Genomic DNA, 16,288 nt, shown 5'->3' on the forward strand with positions numbered 1-16,288 from the left:
AAACTTCAATACAAGAAGACAAATCTCTTGACAATAACCTCTTGAGCACAAAGCTCATTCTAAGAGGACAAGGGACAAAGGGAAACATCCCTCGGTTATAGAAACCAATCCTTAACAAGGAAAAAATGGTACAGAGAACAAAACATCTGCTCTCGCAGGACACCAAGTGGTCATACCAACAACGGACATGCAAAATGCCCTAACAATGCTTACTCGCTTATAAAGAAATAGTCTTTATCTCAAGTATAAAGACAAATTACCCAGTAACAGGCAATGAAAAGATATGATTCTGAAGACCCCTGTCTGTCACAGAAGCATCTTAACGCTGCACTAGCTAGGCTCCCAAAATGGTGGGCACCATCGAATGGCAAAATGACCAAAGTCGACTGGACAGCCTCCAAGATACCCAAAGTTGCCAACCAAGCCCAACGCCTTAATGCCACTGGCAATACCATTGCTCGACTCACAGAGTCCATTGTGTCCATACCACATCTTATGGTAAGCCTAGCGGCCTGCTGACCATCTTTAGCCAAATCACCAATCTCCGAGCTGAGGTTATCAGGAAGAGATGGTAACAAATTCTGTAGCGAATCCCATAAAGCATGGGAATATTGCCCCAGCACACAAAATGTATTTATGGATCTCAAGGCCGAGCTTGCCAAAGCAAATATGTGTTTACCACATGCCTCACAACTTCTAGACTCCTTACCCACGGGAGTTTTTTTTAACAAAATCTACATCCCGTGAAGAAGTCGCAACCGGAGTCACCAAGCTACAGGAAGAAGGGTGTATATAAAGACAAACTGGTTCTCCAGGTGCAGGCAGGTGTCTATGTGCAATATCTCGGTCCATTGAGGTCCCCAACTCACTCCTGGCCCAAGTACCTAATAAAATGTCTAAAAAATCCTCTCCAAACGGTAGAACAGCTTCTTACCCAGCCTGTCCCTAGAAAAGGGCCTCAATCTAAGGGTCTGTGGACCTGTGCACCGTAGGAAGTGACAGGTTTGAAACTGTACCACTCTCCATATCATGTCTGCAAAGGAGGAACTTGCTTCTGTAGCAACACTGAAGCTGGTGAAGAATCCTGGCCACTAGCCTCCTCCAGAACAGACAATCAGCTCTCTTCCATCTGAGGCACATTAATGTCGGAATGAGCTGAAAAAGCCCTGCCTCAATCAAAATAGGCTGTCTTTCCACCACCTCTTCCTGATATGGAATCAAGACCTGTATATTCCCCTTAGTTTGAATAGTCGACTCCGCATTCAACATTGTACATGCCTACACTGAGGAGGAGAAACAACTTCAACGCCGATGTCCATGTCGGAGTCGACTGATTGAAGTATGGTGTCATAGGCAGAGATCCTGAAGGACTGTGGACCTGCGCCAAAGCGGCGCCAGCCGATGCCGAGTGGCATCACTCCATGGACTTCAATGGCTCAACCGTCACCGAGGGCAAACCCTCTGACGGTGCCCCACTCACATCCTAAGAGCCTAAAGGCAATCCAGAGGGAGATGGGGATCCCAAAGATGGAAGGAATCATAATATTCCCTCATCTAAGCCATTGATGCCCGCGAGGTGAAGTCTGAGAATGCCGCGACTTTAACCTTCCCTTTTGGCTTCCACAGAAAACGATGCCCTCCAGAACGGCTTAGGCTCCTAGATTGACCTCCACAAACGTTCTTCCTGGGACGATGAAGGCCGAGGCTGGGAAGCCTACGAGGACTGAGAAACATGTGCGGCCATCAACTTCAAACGCCGCTACTTAAGGGACTTTGATTTAAGCTTCCGGCAGTGGCCACAATCCTTGGCGTCGTGGTGCCTGCCTAAACTCCACATACAAATTGTATGCGGGTCCATTACCGGCATCGGCTACAAGACCCACAAGGTTTGAAACTTGTAGAAATAGAAAAGGCACACTGTTCCACCAACAACAAATTAGGTAAAGAAAATAGATCCAAGGAACCGCTTCTCTGGATTTGCGTTACAGCGCGGAAAAGATTAAACAGACAAACGCGGCTGGAGGGAAATGATATGGCTCAACAGAGGTCATGACTGGAGTCGAGATCATGGAGCCGTTTGACGCCGTCACCTGGCACGCAGACGTACTGCTGAAAAATGTCTGGATCCAGACTGGCGCCTAGGGAGAATTCAAAAGTTAAGGAATCTGCAGCTAGATGTCTCTGTCAGATAATGATATGCCGATGACCACAACTGTAGGCTTGATCGGTTCATTATGTAAAGTTATGACAAAGGCAGTAGGCCAGTGGTGTGTACTGCATACCCACAAATACACCAACACAATTTCGGTGTAGTACACAACTTTAATGTCTGAAGCCAGCAGGCTGACACATCCTCTCTCCTGGTCCACCTCTGCCATTCTCCTGCCTCAATGTTCTATATTCCATATAGTCCATCTAAACCCTTTGAGACACCACATAACTATAGAACATAACACACACACCCCTCTTTAATAGAACTACAACATGCATAAGGAATATGCTACTTACCAGTATGCATCTGTTCTTGGCATGTAGGGCTGCTGACATTCATATCTTGTGCATAGATCTCCGCCTAGTGTTGGGTCCGGATGATTGCACTTTGTTGTCCTGGAAGAGTCTTCGAAGTATCACGAGATAGGTGACTCCTCCCCTGGACTACAGTGCGCATGGGCATCTTCTCCATCCTCAGATTGTTTTGCGCCATTGTGGCAAAGATGGAGTATAGTAAGTAAGAGATGGCCATGCAAAAGAGAATCCTGCAGCTGCAACAGGCACCGGGGAGGAGGGTGGGCGGTATGATTGTCAGCAGCCCTGCATGCCTAGAACAGATGCATACTGGTAAATAGCATATTCCGTTCGAGGCATGTGGGCTGCTGAATTCATATCTTGTGCATAGACTGTATAGCAGTATCTCCTCTAGCGGTGGTTACCTGTACCAGCTGCAGCAGTCTGAAAAAGAGTTTTAAGTACAGCTTGGCCTACCGCAGCTTGCTGCTTTGACTGCACATTTACACAATAGTGTTTAGTGAAAGTATGTATGGTAGACCATGTAGCTGCTCTACATATGTCTTCAAGGGGAATATTCCCTAGGAAAGCCATGGATGCCCCCATTTTACCCGTAGAGTGTGCTTACATATTTTGAGCGAGGTGGTGGCAGCGCCTTGTGACAGCGCTTGGGAAAAAAAACAAGGCGTGCAGACTGCGAGCTAAATCTCTTCTGCCCTCCTTCTCTGTACTGGACGAACGCAGCAGGCGCTTTTAAACGTCGTTTTTTAATCTTTTTAAAAACGATCTTGACCCAATTGATTAACTAATTGTGGAGTGCTGATATTAACTGTTTGTTTTTTATAAACTTACCTAACTGCTGTTGCTTGATCCCCCTGCTCCCCGGTCCACCGCGGCTTGTCTGTGCCGATTGTGTGGAGGGACAGGTCGGGCGCCATCTTGGTAGTCCCGGACCCCTACTGGACCGGAGTTAGCGCTCCAGCTCGGGGAGGGGCTTGTGTGTCAAATAGGACCAGCTCAGTCAGTTCTGGGCGTTTGAGCGAGGTGGTGGCAGCGCCTTGTGACAGCGCTTGGGAAAAAAACAAGGCGTGCAGACTGCGAGCTAAATCTCTTCTGCCCTCCTTCTCTGTACTGGACGAACGCAGCAGGCGCTTTTAAACGTCGTTTTTTAATCTTTTTAAAAACGATCTTGACCCAATTGATTAACTAATTGTGGAGTGCTGATATTAACTGTTTGTTTTTTATAAACTTACCTAACTGCTGTTGCTTGATCCCCCTGCTCCCCGGTCCACCGCGGCTTGTCTGTGCCGATTGTGTGGAGGGACAGGTCGGGCGCCATCTTGGTAGTCCCGGACCCCTACTGGACCGGAGTTAGCGCTCCAGCTCGGGGAGGGGCTTGTGTGTCAAATAAAGATGCCTCCTAGGACGCGCAGCGGGCGCGCCGTCTGCGCGCCGAAGGAGCGCCAAAGGAGGGCCCGTCTGTGCCCGTCCGTGCTCCGGACGGGCCTAGGGCCTGCCATTCTGCTCGGCGACCCCCGGGGAGGGTCTTATTAGAGACACGCAAGTACTTGCGTCATGATCTCTGGAAACTTGCACCCCCCGCCAAGGGTTCGCCGTGTATACGTGCGGGTCCTGACTGTGCTCTGGCCATTTGCCCTACCTGCGGTTTCTCTCCTCAACCATCCCCCCCCCCACGCTTAAATTGTAACGCCACGGTTACCAACATTAGGGCGGGTCTGATAAATGCTAGGTCTGCGGTGAAGCATGCCGCTGAGATCTTTGAACTTCTGGTGGGCGGTCAGTTGGAGTTGTTATTCCTCACGGAGACGTGGATGACCAGCACCTCCGCTCCCAGCGTGGAATTGGCTGTCCCCAGGGGGTTTAAGATCGCTAGAGTAGACCGTCCTTCAGGTAGAGGAGGTGGACTTGCAGTTGTTTTTAAAGAGGGGTGGAGTTTTGCCTCTGAGCCTCCGGTTGTGGGTGGAGGGGGTGAGGTTCTTCACTTCTCTATTGTAACTTCCCCCCATTTTACCTTGGGCGGATCCTTGATCTACAGGCCCCCGGGCCAGGCCACTCACTTTCTGGACTCCCTAGAAGAATATATAGTGCCGCGGGCCTTAGGCTTTCCTAAGTTTCTTTTGGTCGGCGACCTAAATATTCATATGGATGTTCCTGACTCGCCTGATGCACGCAGGCTTGGGGAAATTTTCGAGCTCGCTCAGCTTAAGCAATGGGTGACCGCTCCGACGCATTCGGGTGGTCATCTGCTTGATCTGGTGTGCTCCAATTTCCCTATTCAGTCTGTGGTCACTGAAAAAACAACCTGGTCTGACCATGAATTGGTTAGATTTATGTGGGAGATGGAAGAGTCTAGCCCTCCACCTCTTATATGTTATTCCCAAAAAATTAACCTACCTGTGTTCAGACAGGCTCTGTCAAAAACCCGTCCAAATTCTAGGACAATTTTGGACGATGCGGTTGGCGAGTTTAATGAGTGGATACGGCAGGCGGCTGCTGCCTCCACTAAGCAAACCACGCTGGCCAGAGCTAGACGCGCTCCCTCTCAACCTTGGTTCTCCCCTGAACTGAGGGAAATGAAGCTGGGGTGCAAAAAACTTGAAAGAGCGTGGAGACGTGCATATAGCTCTGAGGCTAAATCCGCCCTACGGCTTGCCCAAAAAGATTATTATGCAGCAATTAAGGTGGCTAAGGGGAACTATTATGCGGGACGAATTGCCAAGGCAGATAACAATGGCAGGGAGATCTTTGCCATTGTTAAAAGCTTTGTCGCACCTGTCGCTGAGGCTGTTTCCCTTTTGCCCTCGGCGCAATGGTGCGAAGAGCTGTCAAATTTTTTTTCTACCAAAATAGCAAGGATCCAGCAGGACCTGCTAGCTGCTCTTCCCAGTGACAGCTCCACAGATGCCCCGCACCCCTCTTTCTGCCCATGCTCGGGACAGCAACTTACTAATTTTGTGCAGATTGCGGAGGATGCTGTTCTCCCCCTCCTTCAGTCCCTAAAATCTGGCTCTCCATCTGACCCGTGTCCGGCCCGGGTGCTTTCGGAAGTGGCAGATATAGTCTGTGCTGAGACCACGCAGATAGTGAACCTCTCCCTGGTTGCGGGCAAGGTTCCTCCTGTCTGGAAACGGGCCAAACTTCTGCCACTCTTAAAGAAACCTGGACTGGACGTGGCGACTCCTGGGAATTATCGCCCGATTTCCCTTTTACCGGCACTTACTAAAATTTGTGAGAAGGTAGTACTTCAACAATTGGAGAGCTTTGTTGAAACCTCTAACACCCTCCATCCCGCCCAATCGGGCTTCAGGGCTGCTTACAGCACCGAGACGGCCCTGGTGGAGATGACCGAGGCTATCCGGGACTGTTTAGACGGAGGTGGCAGAGCGGTCCTAATTTTATTGGACCTCTCTGCCGCGTTCGATACTGTCCCTCATGAGCTCCTCCTCGGCCGGCTGGCGGCTATAGGCATTGGGGGTGTAGTCCTAGATTGGCTGTCCTCTTTTTTATCTGATAGGACCCAGCAGGTCTGGCTGCCTCCCCATGCCTCTGAGCCTAAACCTCTGCTCACAGGTGTCCCGCAGGGGTCAACTCTTAGCCCCTTACTGTTCAATATTTACATCATTCCCCTGGTTTATCTAGCGGAACAGTTTGGGGCTAAGATCATAGGGTATGCTGACGATACCCAACTGCTGTTCACCTGGCCTGATGCCGATCTGGATACATCTACGGTCCACTTGTGTTTGTCCTCTGTATTTCGCTGGTTAACGCAGGCCCAGCTGAAGTGTAATGAGGACAAATCAGAGGTGCTCTTTTATGGCTCTTTTCCCCTCTCGTTCAGGAGCTCACTGTGGCCTTCTAACATTCCTGGCCCTAAGGAGATGGGGAGACCTGCCAAAAATCTTGGCATCTGGTTCGCGGAGGACCTTAAATTTGAGCATCATATTAAGAAGCTTACAGGCACCTGCTTCGCCACCTTGAGAATGCTTCGCAAATTCTTCCCCCTGCTTCCCAGGGATGCGAGGGAGTCGGTTGCTCGGGCGCTCATATTGGCTAGGTTGGATTATGCCAATGCACTGTTTAGTGGCATTCCTGCCTATCTGGTGCAACGCCTGCAAATTATTCAGAATGCGGCCGTCCGTCTATTATTTAACATACCTAGATGGAAGAGCGTTCGCGCGGAGATGCGCACGCTCCATTGGCTTCCTGTTAGACAGCGCATTGTGTTTAAATCTCTGGTGCTGGCATTTCGGGCAACCCATGATCAAGGTCCCCTCTATCTGAGAAAGAGATTTATCAGCTATGTCCCTGCACGTACCCTGAGATCTTCCACTCTGTTTAAATTGTCCCTTCCACGCTTTAAACGTGCCAGACTTGGTGGCCAGTCGATTTCTGTGATTGTGGCCCGGGCCTGGAACGCTCTCCCTTTCCATCTGCATTCCATGCCAACAGTGGCTGCATTCAAAAAACACTTGAAAACTCACCTCTTCAAGAGTACAATCTGATGTGTTTTTTCTTTCTCTGTGTTCTGCTGTCTGTTTCTTTTTTCCCTCTTTTCGCGCCAGGATACTCCCCAGTAATGGAGCGCGTTATAAAATTGTTAATAATAATAATAATAATAATAATATTTGGATGCACTTAACTATCCATCTGGCTATTCCTGACTTTGAGATGGGATTACCTTTATGTTGTGGCGAAAAAGCAACAAACAGTGGCTTTGTTTTACAAAATGATTTAGTCCTGTCCGCATAATATAGCAGATCTCTCTTTACATCTAGTCTGTGTAGGGCTCTTTCAACCACTGACTGTGGGTTTTGAAAGAAGACTGGCAATTCTATGGATTGGTTGATATGGAAAGTGCATATGACTTTTGGCATGAACTTAGGGTTAGTCCGAAGTACGACCTTATTTGCATGTATTTGCATAAAAGGCTCTTGGATGGTTAGTGCCTGTAGCTCACTTACTCGCCTGAGGGATGTAATGGCAATCAGAAAATTCCACCTTACATGTTAGAAATTGTAATTCACATGAGTGGAGTGGTTCGAAAGGAGGTCCCATAAGTCTGGTAAGTACTATATTTAAGTTCCAGACTGGTGAAGGTAGGTGCTTTGGAGGGATTATCCTTTTAAGACCTTCCATAAAAGCTTTGATTGGTGGTACCCTAAACAGAGACAGATGTTGTCTGTTCTGGAGATATGCTGCAATAGCAGCAAGATGTAGTTTTAAAGAAGAGTATGCTAGATTGCATCTTTGAAGGTGCAAGAGGTAACAGATAATGTTTTGGATGGAAGCATCTAATGGATTGATTTGGTTATTGTTGCAGTAAATTACAAATCTTTTCCATTTAGCTGCATAGCATGCTCTAGTAGTTGGCCGTCTTGCCTCCTTGATAATGTTCATGCAATCAGGAGGTAAGTTAAGGTATCCAAACTCCAAGACCTCAGGAGCCAGATCGCTAGGTTCATCTGATTGGGATCTGGGTGCCTGATTTCTCCATGGTTCTGAGTTAAAAGATGGGGCGCGAGGCGCAGTCTTTGGTGGGGGACTACCGAGAGTTCCAGGAACGTTGTGTACCATGGTTGTCTCGCCCATGTGGGAGCAACCAGGATCATTGTGAGTGACTGCGGACGTAGTGTGCGTGCCAGAAGCGGAATCAGTGGAGCTGGTGGAAAAGCGTACGCAAATCTGCCTGACCAGTTCATCCATATCGCATTGCCCTGTGACTGTGGATATGGGAACCTGGCGGCAAAGTACTGGCATTTTGAGTTTTCGTTTGTGGCAAACAGATCTATCTCTGGTTGCCCCCATTTTTTGAAGAATGGTTGTAGAACCTGAGGGTGTATCTCCCATTCGTGTAGCTGTTGACTGTGTCTGCTTAGCAGATACGCTACTTGATTGTCTTTTCCTGGCAGGTGTTCTGCTAGGAGAAAAATGTTTTGGGGAATTGCCCATTTCCATATGTTCTGTGCTAAGTGGGACAGTTGTGGAGAGTGTGTCCCACCTTGTTTCTGAATGTAGTACATGGCTGTCATGTTGTCCGTCCGGATCAACACAGCCTTGTTGCACAGGTAGTTTTGGAATGCTTTTAGTGCCAGAAATATTGCTAGCAACTCTAATTGGTTGATATGCAGTCTCCTCTGTTTGATTGTCCAGAGCCCTTGGACTGTGTACTGTAGTAAATGGGCTCCCCAACCTGTCAGTGATGCGTCCGCTGTTAGTACTACTTGTGGAACCGGCTCTTGGAACAGTCGCCCCTTGGAAAGGTTTTGTGGGTTCCACCACTGCAGAGAGTTGTGAGTGCGACTGTCCACCAACACTAGGTCTTTTAATTGTCCTTGAGCTTGGTTCCACTGCTGTGCTAGGCATTCCTATAGCGGACGCATTTGAAGTCGGGCATGGGGGACTATGAATATACAGGAGGCCATCATGCCTATTAGTTGCATGAATACTCGAGCTGGCAAAGAGTGTTGAGCTGGAATTTCTGAATGAGAGTCTGGATGTTGGCTATCCTTGATTGATTTGGATATGCCTTCGCTAGAGAGGTATTTATTGTAGCCCCCAGATATTCTTGTATATGGGAGGGTTGTAGATGTGATTTCGGGTAGTTCATTGAAAAACCCAGGCTGTGTAGCAGCTGGAGTGTTTGAGATGGATGGCTTGCACACTGCGCGTACGAGTTTGCTTTTATAAGCCAATCGTCCAAGTATGGAAACACGTGGATGTGTTGCCGTCTGAGGTGTGCAGCTACTACTGCTAAACATTTTGTGAACACTCTTGGGGCTGTGGTTGCCACGAAGGGGAGAACCTTGAACTGATAATGTTGACCTTCTATTGTGAACCTGAGGTATTTCCTGTGAGCTGGATGTATAGGTATGTGAAAATATGCGTCCTTGAGGTCTAATGTTGCTAGGAAGTCGCCTTGCTGGAGTAATGGGAGTACTTGTTGCAGAGTGATCATATGGAAGTGCTCTGAGAGTATGTATTGATTTAGAGGTCTGAGGTCTAATATTGGTCTGAGGGAGCCGTCCTTTTTGGGAATAAGGAAGTATAGTGAGTATACTCCTGTTCCTTGGTGTTGAAAAGGTACTGGTTCTATGGCTCCCTTTTCTAGCATGGACTTGACCTCTTGTTGTAGCAGGGCGATATGTTCTTTGGACATAGGACGTTGTCTGGGAGGTATGTTGGGTGGAGTAGAAGTGAGTTCCAGGCAATAACCATACTGGATAATTTGTCTCACCCACCTGTCTGTGGTAATTGCATTCCAGACTGGTAGGAACTGATTGACTCTGCCTCCGACTGGTGTTAAATGGTCTGGAGGTAGTGTGATGAAGTCACTGTTTGGTGGCAGTGGAGGCTCTGGTGTTATTGCCGCCACGTCCTCTGCCCTTGTTGTTATTGCCCCTGTTACCTCCCCTGTTGGAGCCCTTATTGAAGGAGCTTTGAGTGTTGCTTTTGTATGTAGAGGAAGTCTGTGAAGTGTTGCCTCTTGTGGCGCCTCTGTAGGAGGACCGACAAAAGGTACCGCTATGTTGTTAAAACTGCAGCGCGCCCATAGATTTTGCAGTTTCAGTATCTTTCTTCGTTTTGTCTAAAATGGTATCTACTGCCGGACCAAACAGGAAGTCTTGATTAACTGGTTGGTTAAGGATGATGGATTGCACCTCGTTTTTAAAACCAGAGATGCGTAGCCACGCGTGTCTGCGTAGTAACACACTAGAGTTAACTGACGTGGCTGCTGTGTCGGCTGCGTCAAGTGCACATTTAATGGAAGCATTAGTTATAAACATGCCTTCCTGTATGAGGTCGCTAGCTTGAGCTTTGAAAGTTTCTGGCAGGTGTTGCAGCAAACTTTCAAGCTGGTCGTAGTGCGCCATATCATAGCGAGCTAGGAGAACCTGTGTGTTTGCGATCCTCCATGAATTAGCAGCTTGTGAGGCCACTCTTTTGCCTGAGGCCTCCAATATTTTAGACTCTTTGTCAGGAGGTAGAGCGTCTCCTGTCGTTTGCGAGTTGGCTCTTTTGCGAGCGTTTGCTTATACCAGCGAGTCTAAAGGCAATTGTGATTTAAAGAAAGTAGGGTCTGTAGGGGCCGCCTTATATTTTTTCTCAACCCTGGGATTGAGCACCCGTGCCCTGGCTGGATCCTTGAATATGTCTGGCGCGTGTTTTAGTACCCCTTTTAGCATAGGAAAAATCCTGACATTTTTCTCGGAGGTTGGAAAGTGTCAAATAGAAAATCATCTTCTATTGGGTCAGTGTGCATGTCGACCTTGTGGTATTTTGCTGCCCTATCTAGCAGTTGGTTAAACATAATGGCGTCGCCAGTAGGCGACGGCTTAGTAGGGTATGGGGAGGTGTCAGGGATGGGTTGTGTGTCATATAGATCATTTTGATCATCCCATGTGTCATCCTGAGGCTGTGGATCCTCTGGGTCATTAAAATCTTCCTGAGGATCTTCCCCCATGTTATCCTCATCATAGGGCACAAAAGGCATGTTAGGATAGAAAGGAGGAGGAGTAAAAGGCCTAGAGGGAGATGTCCCGAAGTCCTTTTTCTTTGGTGGTACAGGGCAAGTAGTGTGTGTCCAATGGTCTCTTTTTCCAGTAATAGATGGTTACTTTGCCGGTTTCAGGATTTATGTACAGTTTTGATTGTTCCTCCGATTCTGGATCAGGGTGGAAGAGTTCTTTTTCCACTGTCCTTGGCGCCGATATTTTTGGCTTACTGACTTGCTTGTGACCTTTTGGCTTGAGGGCCTTTGGTTCTGGAGTCTTTTTCGGCTCGACCGTCGGTTTGGGGTCGGTAACCTTTTTTGGTTCGACGTCTTTTGTAGGTTTGGCAGTCTTTTTTGGTTCAGCGACTTTATATGGGTCGACGACCTTTTTCGGATCGATCCTCTTTTTAGGCTCGACGTCTTTTTTAGGGTCAGTGTCTTTGGTCGAGTCGATGCCTCTTTTCGGTTTGACTGTCCTTGGTTTAGTTGCACTCTTTTTAGGATTGGGTGCTGTTTTCGGGTCGATGACCTGTTTAGGGTCGAGGCTTTTCTTTGGATCGATAGTTTTTGGTTCGATCACCTTTTTGGGGTGGACGACCTGTTTTGGTTCAACCCCTTTCTTCGGTTCGACGCCCTTTGGCTGGTCGACCTTATTTTGTTCGACGACCTTTGGCTCGACGACTTTCGGCTCAACGGCATTTTTTGGGTCGGCGACCTTCGGTTCGACAACCCTTTTGGGTTAGACAACCTTCTTGGGGGGAAGTTTACTTGGTCCTGGGCTTTCGGAAGGCTTGGATTTGGACCTCGGCTAAGGCCCTTAGGCGATGCCTCGGCCGGAGCCTTCGGTTTCGGGATAAGCGGCGTTGGGGGCTGTGCACTCACGATTTGCCCCGGTGGGATCTCGTCGTCGGAGTCAGACTGGTCCTCGGCGGTAACGATCTCTAGGTCCGCTTCTGGGAGGTCGAGTTCATCATCGAAGATGTTCTCCGGTTCCGGTGCCGACCGCTGCATCTCTTGCCTAGCGGCCCGTCGAATCCGGATGGTCTTCTTCGAACGGAATTGGGCACACGCTGGGCAGTTTTGTTCGTTGTGCTCCGGTGATAAGCACTTGTTGCATACTGTGTGTTTGTCAGTATGCAGGAATTTGGAGTGGCATTGTGGGCACCTTTTGAACGGGCTCCTTTCCATCAACAGCAGACCCACGTGGCGTCGAAAAGGCCCAACGGCCCGCGTCGACGACCGGATCAAGATGGAGAGGTTGGTCGAGTCAAGAAGTACCGAACGAGAACAATACCTTCGAAGTCGAAGGCCTTTTGGCCTTAAAAAGTAGTTAGTTTCGGTTTCCGAAGTTGGAGTAGAGGAATAACATACGAACCCAATGGTGGAAAAAAACTATCTGAGGATTGAGAAGATGCCCATTCGCACTGTGGTCCAGGGGAGGAGTCACCTATCTCGTGATACTTCGAAGACTCTTCCAGGACAACAAAGTGCAATCATCCGGACCCAACACTAGGCGGCGATCTATGCACAAGACATGAATTCAGCAGCCCACATGCCTCGAACAAATAGATCACTCTTATACTAACATCTTTAATTACTTCCCCACTCTATAGTATATTATTCTTTATCAAGAAATGGCGTTTCACCACACCCAAAATCCTTCAACCACTTGAGGGGCTTTCTTTACTCTCTGCCCTTCACTTTCCCCCATTTCTCTCATTCACTTCTGTGTCTTTCTCTTCCATGTCAACACACACACTTTACTTCTTCAACATCACCACTCCCTACAACCTGGTTGGGCACACCACAGTATTCATCAACATTCACATCACCATCGCCGTCTCTTATTATACTTAAACTTGAATCATTTAACAAATCTCTGTTATCTTATCTATTGTCTCTAATTCTAACCACTGAAAATCTTGCTCAGGGTGGTTGTACTAATTTCTCTCAAATATTCCCTCAGGACTAAGTGCCATGTTTTTCAAACCCCCTACTTTTCTGCTACTAACTCTGACAGCATTGTTCAACACTTCAATCACTTATTCCGGCTCACAAACCTGAGTTTGACCTTTCCTAACTTTAGAAGGTTTCTTTACGAGATCCAGTCACCAATGGTGATCTCCTCTGGCCGATCCCCAGGTTTACCATCATAGTGCATTTTCATTTTAGAATAATGTACCCCATCCTGCTTTGCACCATTTCAAGAGACCATTGTTCAACACCAGCATGATGTAACCACTTGGGATTGAACTTAGACTTGGGTTTGCGGCCCCTCATAACCCCAAATGGTGACAACCCTGTTAACTTAATTTTTTGTTTCTCTGTATGTCCAAACCGCCTTGTGTAATTGAAACTCCCAATCCATATTATTGCTACTGCAGATTGAATAATCCCCTTCATAACCCGGTTGAATCTTTCAATCATACCATTTCCACATGGGTTGTAAAGTGAATCAGTTTTGTGTTGCACACCAACTTTTTTTTTTAATGTATTCCTTGTGCGCATTGGAAAGAAATTGCACCTTTTCGCTTAACACTGACTTAGGTAGTCCCTCAGATACAAAAACTTTACCCAGAAATTCCAATACGAAACAGTGTCAGCCTTAACAACTTCAACCACTGGCCACCTTGAAAATAGATCAAAAAGCACAATAATACATTTCTGTTCTTCACCCACATGCCTACAAAATCAATCGCTACCATTTCCTAAGGCTGTTTTGGAAAAAAATATGTCATTTGTGGGTGGCCTCAAAGTTTGCATGTTTTATCCGCACCAGCACAACTAAAACATCCTCTCACAAACCTTTCCACTTCTGCAACCACACTCCGCCACCAAAACAAATACCTGATTAGACTTTTAGTCCGTACAATGCCAAAATGACCTTCATGAGAACACCATTATCCATTTCTGTAGTCCTTTTGGACGAATAATTGTCTCTCCCCTCAAAATGGTGCCGTTATCTACTGTAAGTTGTGACCTAACCTCCCAAAATGGTTTGACCTCCACTGGTAAGTTGCTCTTGTTAGGCCAATTTCCTTGAAGAAATTCCTTAACTTGTATTAGCACTCCATCTTTCTCATACTCTACTAGCCACTCATCCTTGCGTACAGCATTGCTATCATCACCATGCACAAATGCTATTTGAAAACTATTCCAAACCTCATCTTCACATTCTGCCAACTTGGTGGGCATTCTAGATAAGCAGTCAGCTACCACAATGTCTTTACCAGGTAAATACACAAGTTTGTGAATGTAATCCTGCATTCTCATTGATAGTCTGGCAATTCTTGCTGATGCACTGACTGTTCCAACAGTTGATCATAATTTCACCAGAGTTTTATGCTCACATGAAATGGTAACAGATTCGTCCCATACAAAAGTCCTGACATGGTCCAAGGCCCATGCTAAAGCCTCTCTTTCAATAATCCGGTACCTTTCTTCAGTAGGCAAGTGGGCTCTAGATGCAAATGAGATTATAACCTCTTTAACATCCCTATCCTGGATTCAAACCACACCCAGTCCTTTGCCAGTGGCACCGGTGGTGATACAACAATTCAAATTGGAATCAAAGCAATCCAAAGCTGGAATTTTGACGAGTACTGATGTAAACAGATTGAACTCATTTTGACAATTCACAGTCCAGTAAAATTTTGACTTATTTTTCAGAAGTTGTCGCAAATGAAAACTTTTTCTCGCAAACTTTGGAATAAACTTGGAGCAGTATCCTACCAACCCCAAAAAGGATCCTATTTCTTCCTTGTTCCTAGGAACCGAGGTATCATTTATTGTATAATGAGAGAATTGTTAGGTCTAACACCCTCAACTCCAATTTCATGCCCCAAATATGTCACTTTTTCCGCCACAAATTTGCATTTTGAGAATTCCACTGTTAGACCATTCTCTGCTAAAATTTTCAACACTTTCCGCAGCTTTGAGTCATGAATGCCGCGGTCTCCGGCAAAGATTAATAGGTCATCCTGAATAACTAGATGCCTGGTCTTTTCCAAAAAGACTGAACATAAGTCTCTGAAAAACAGTGGATGCAAGGCTGAAAGGCATCCTTTTAAATTGAAAACACCCAAAGGGTGTAATGAATGCCACATACTTCTTAGGGTCAGGAGTCAGTCAAAGAAATCCCTATGGTATGCGGCCGACAAGTCAATGACGGGGAATACCTTAGCTCCCTTATGACATATGACCATTCTTTTGATTTTAGGCAGTGGAACTCGGTTGATCACAATATTGTCATTTACATGGCACAGAACCACACATAAATGGCCTGGCCACAACTAATGGAGAAATCCATATAGCAGACTCAATAGGTTCTATTACGCCAGTTGCGACCAATTTTCCCAGTTCTTTTGATACTTCTTCTCTTATGGTGATAGGAATGTTCCTGGTTTTGTGTACTTTTGGAATGGCATTGGTTTTTAAGATAATGCGATGTTCGAATCCCTTCAGGTTACCTAAGGTTATATTTAAAACTGTGGGAAATTTGCATAACATTTCCTTGGCAACCTTAGATCCTTCGTCCACTACTCTGACTTGATCCATTCTACTAGGATCAAGAATGATGTGTAATTTCCCTTGATCAACCACCCAAGAACCGGGTGACCCATTTTTGCTACATACATTTTGGCTCTTGTGTATCTGCCTTTAAATCTGAAAGTTAGTCACCTGTAACCTAACATTTAATTGCTTCCCCCGCTATATCCTTGGGGTTAGATGTCTGGTTCACACAAATCACTGGCAATTTTATTTTTCCCTACAAATTTCTTCATTTGAAGTTCTTCATTTACGATGGTATATGGTGATGCAGAATCTGCAACAATCTTAATTTCCGCCCCACCAATACTCATCCAACCTACAGGTTTGCTTTTTTAAAATATTTAAAATCAACGTACTCGTTGAATTCCTAACGCTGTCAATCTTCGCAGCGCTAAACCCACACTCATCATCATCTTCATCACACCTGATATCCTCTAGAATGCATTTAACGTTATTTATTTTCTTTCTGCAAACTTTGGTGAAATGCCCCATTATTTCACAATGACTGCATTTTTGTTTCAGTGCTGGACAGTTCCTACTAAAGGCTAAATGGCCTTTACTATCGCACCTGTAACATTTATTACTACCACCCTTATCTTTGTTCGAAAAGTTTGATTGGTCTATTCATAGGTTTAATTGCAGGTTTACTCACGACCCTTCATATGGCTTCTGCTCCTTTGTCTTTAGACAATCATCTGCCAGAAATCTAATTTTTGCTCA

General features: G+C 46.5%; 1 protein-coding gene across 20 annotated transcripts in view; it reads right to left on the reverse strand.

The window, feature by feature from the left end:
- The window catches only part of NAP1L4 (nucleosome assembly protein 1 like 4), a 1,123,813-nt gene that overhangs the window by 760,091 nt on the left and 347,434 nt on the right, over nucleotides 1-16,288 (reverse strand). The window lies entirely within an intron of this gene.

This window comes from Lissotriton helveticus, chromosome 3_1 (genome assembly GCF_964261635.1).
Source record: "Lissotriton helveticus chromosome 3_1, aLisHel1.1, whole genome shotgun sequence".
NCBI lineage: Eukaryota > Metazoa > Chordata > Amphibia > Caudata > Salamandridae > Lissotriton > Lissotriton helveticus.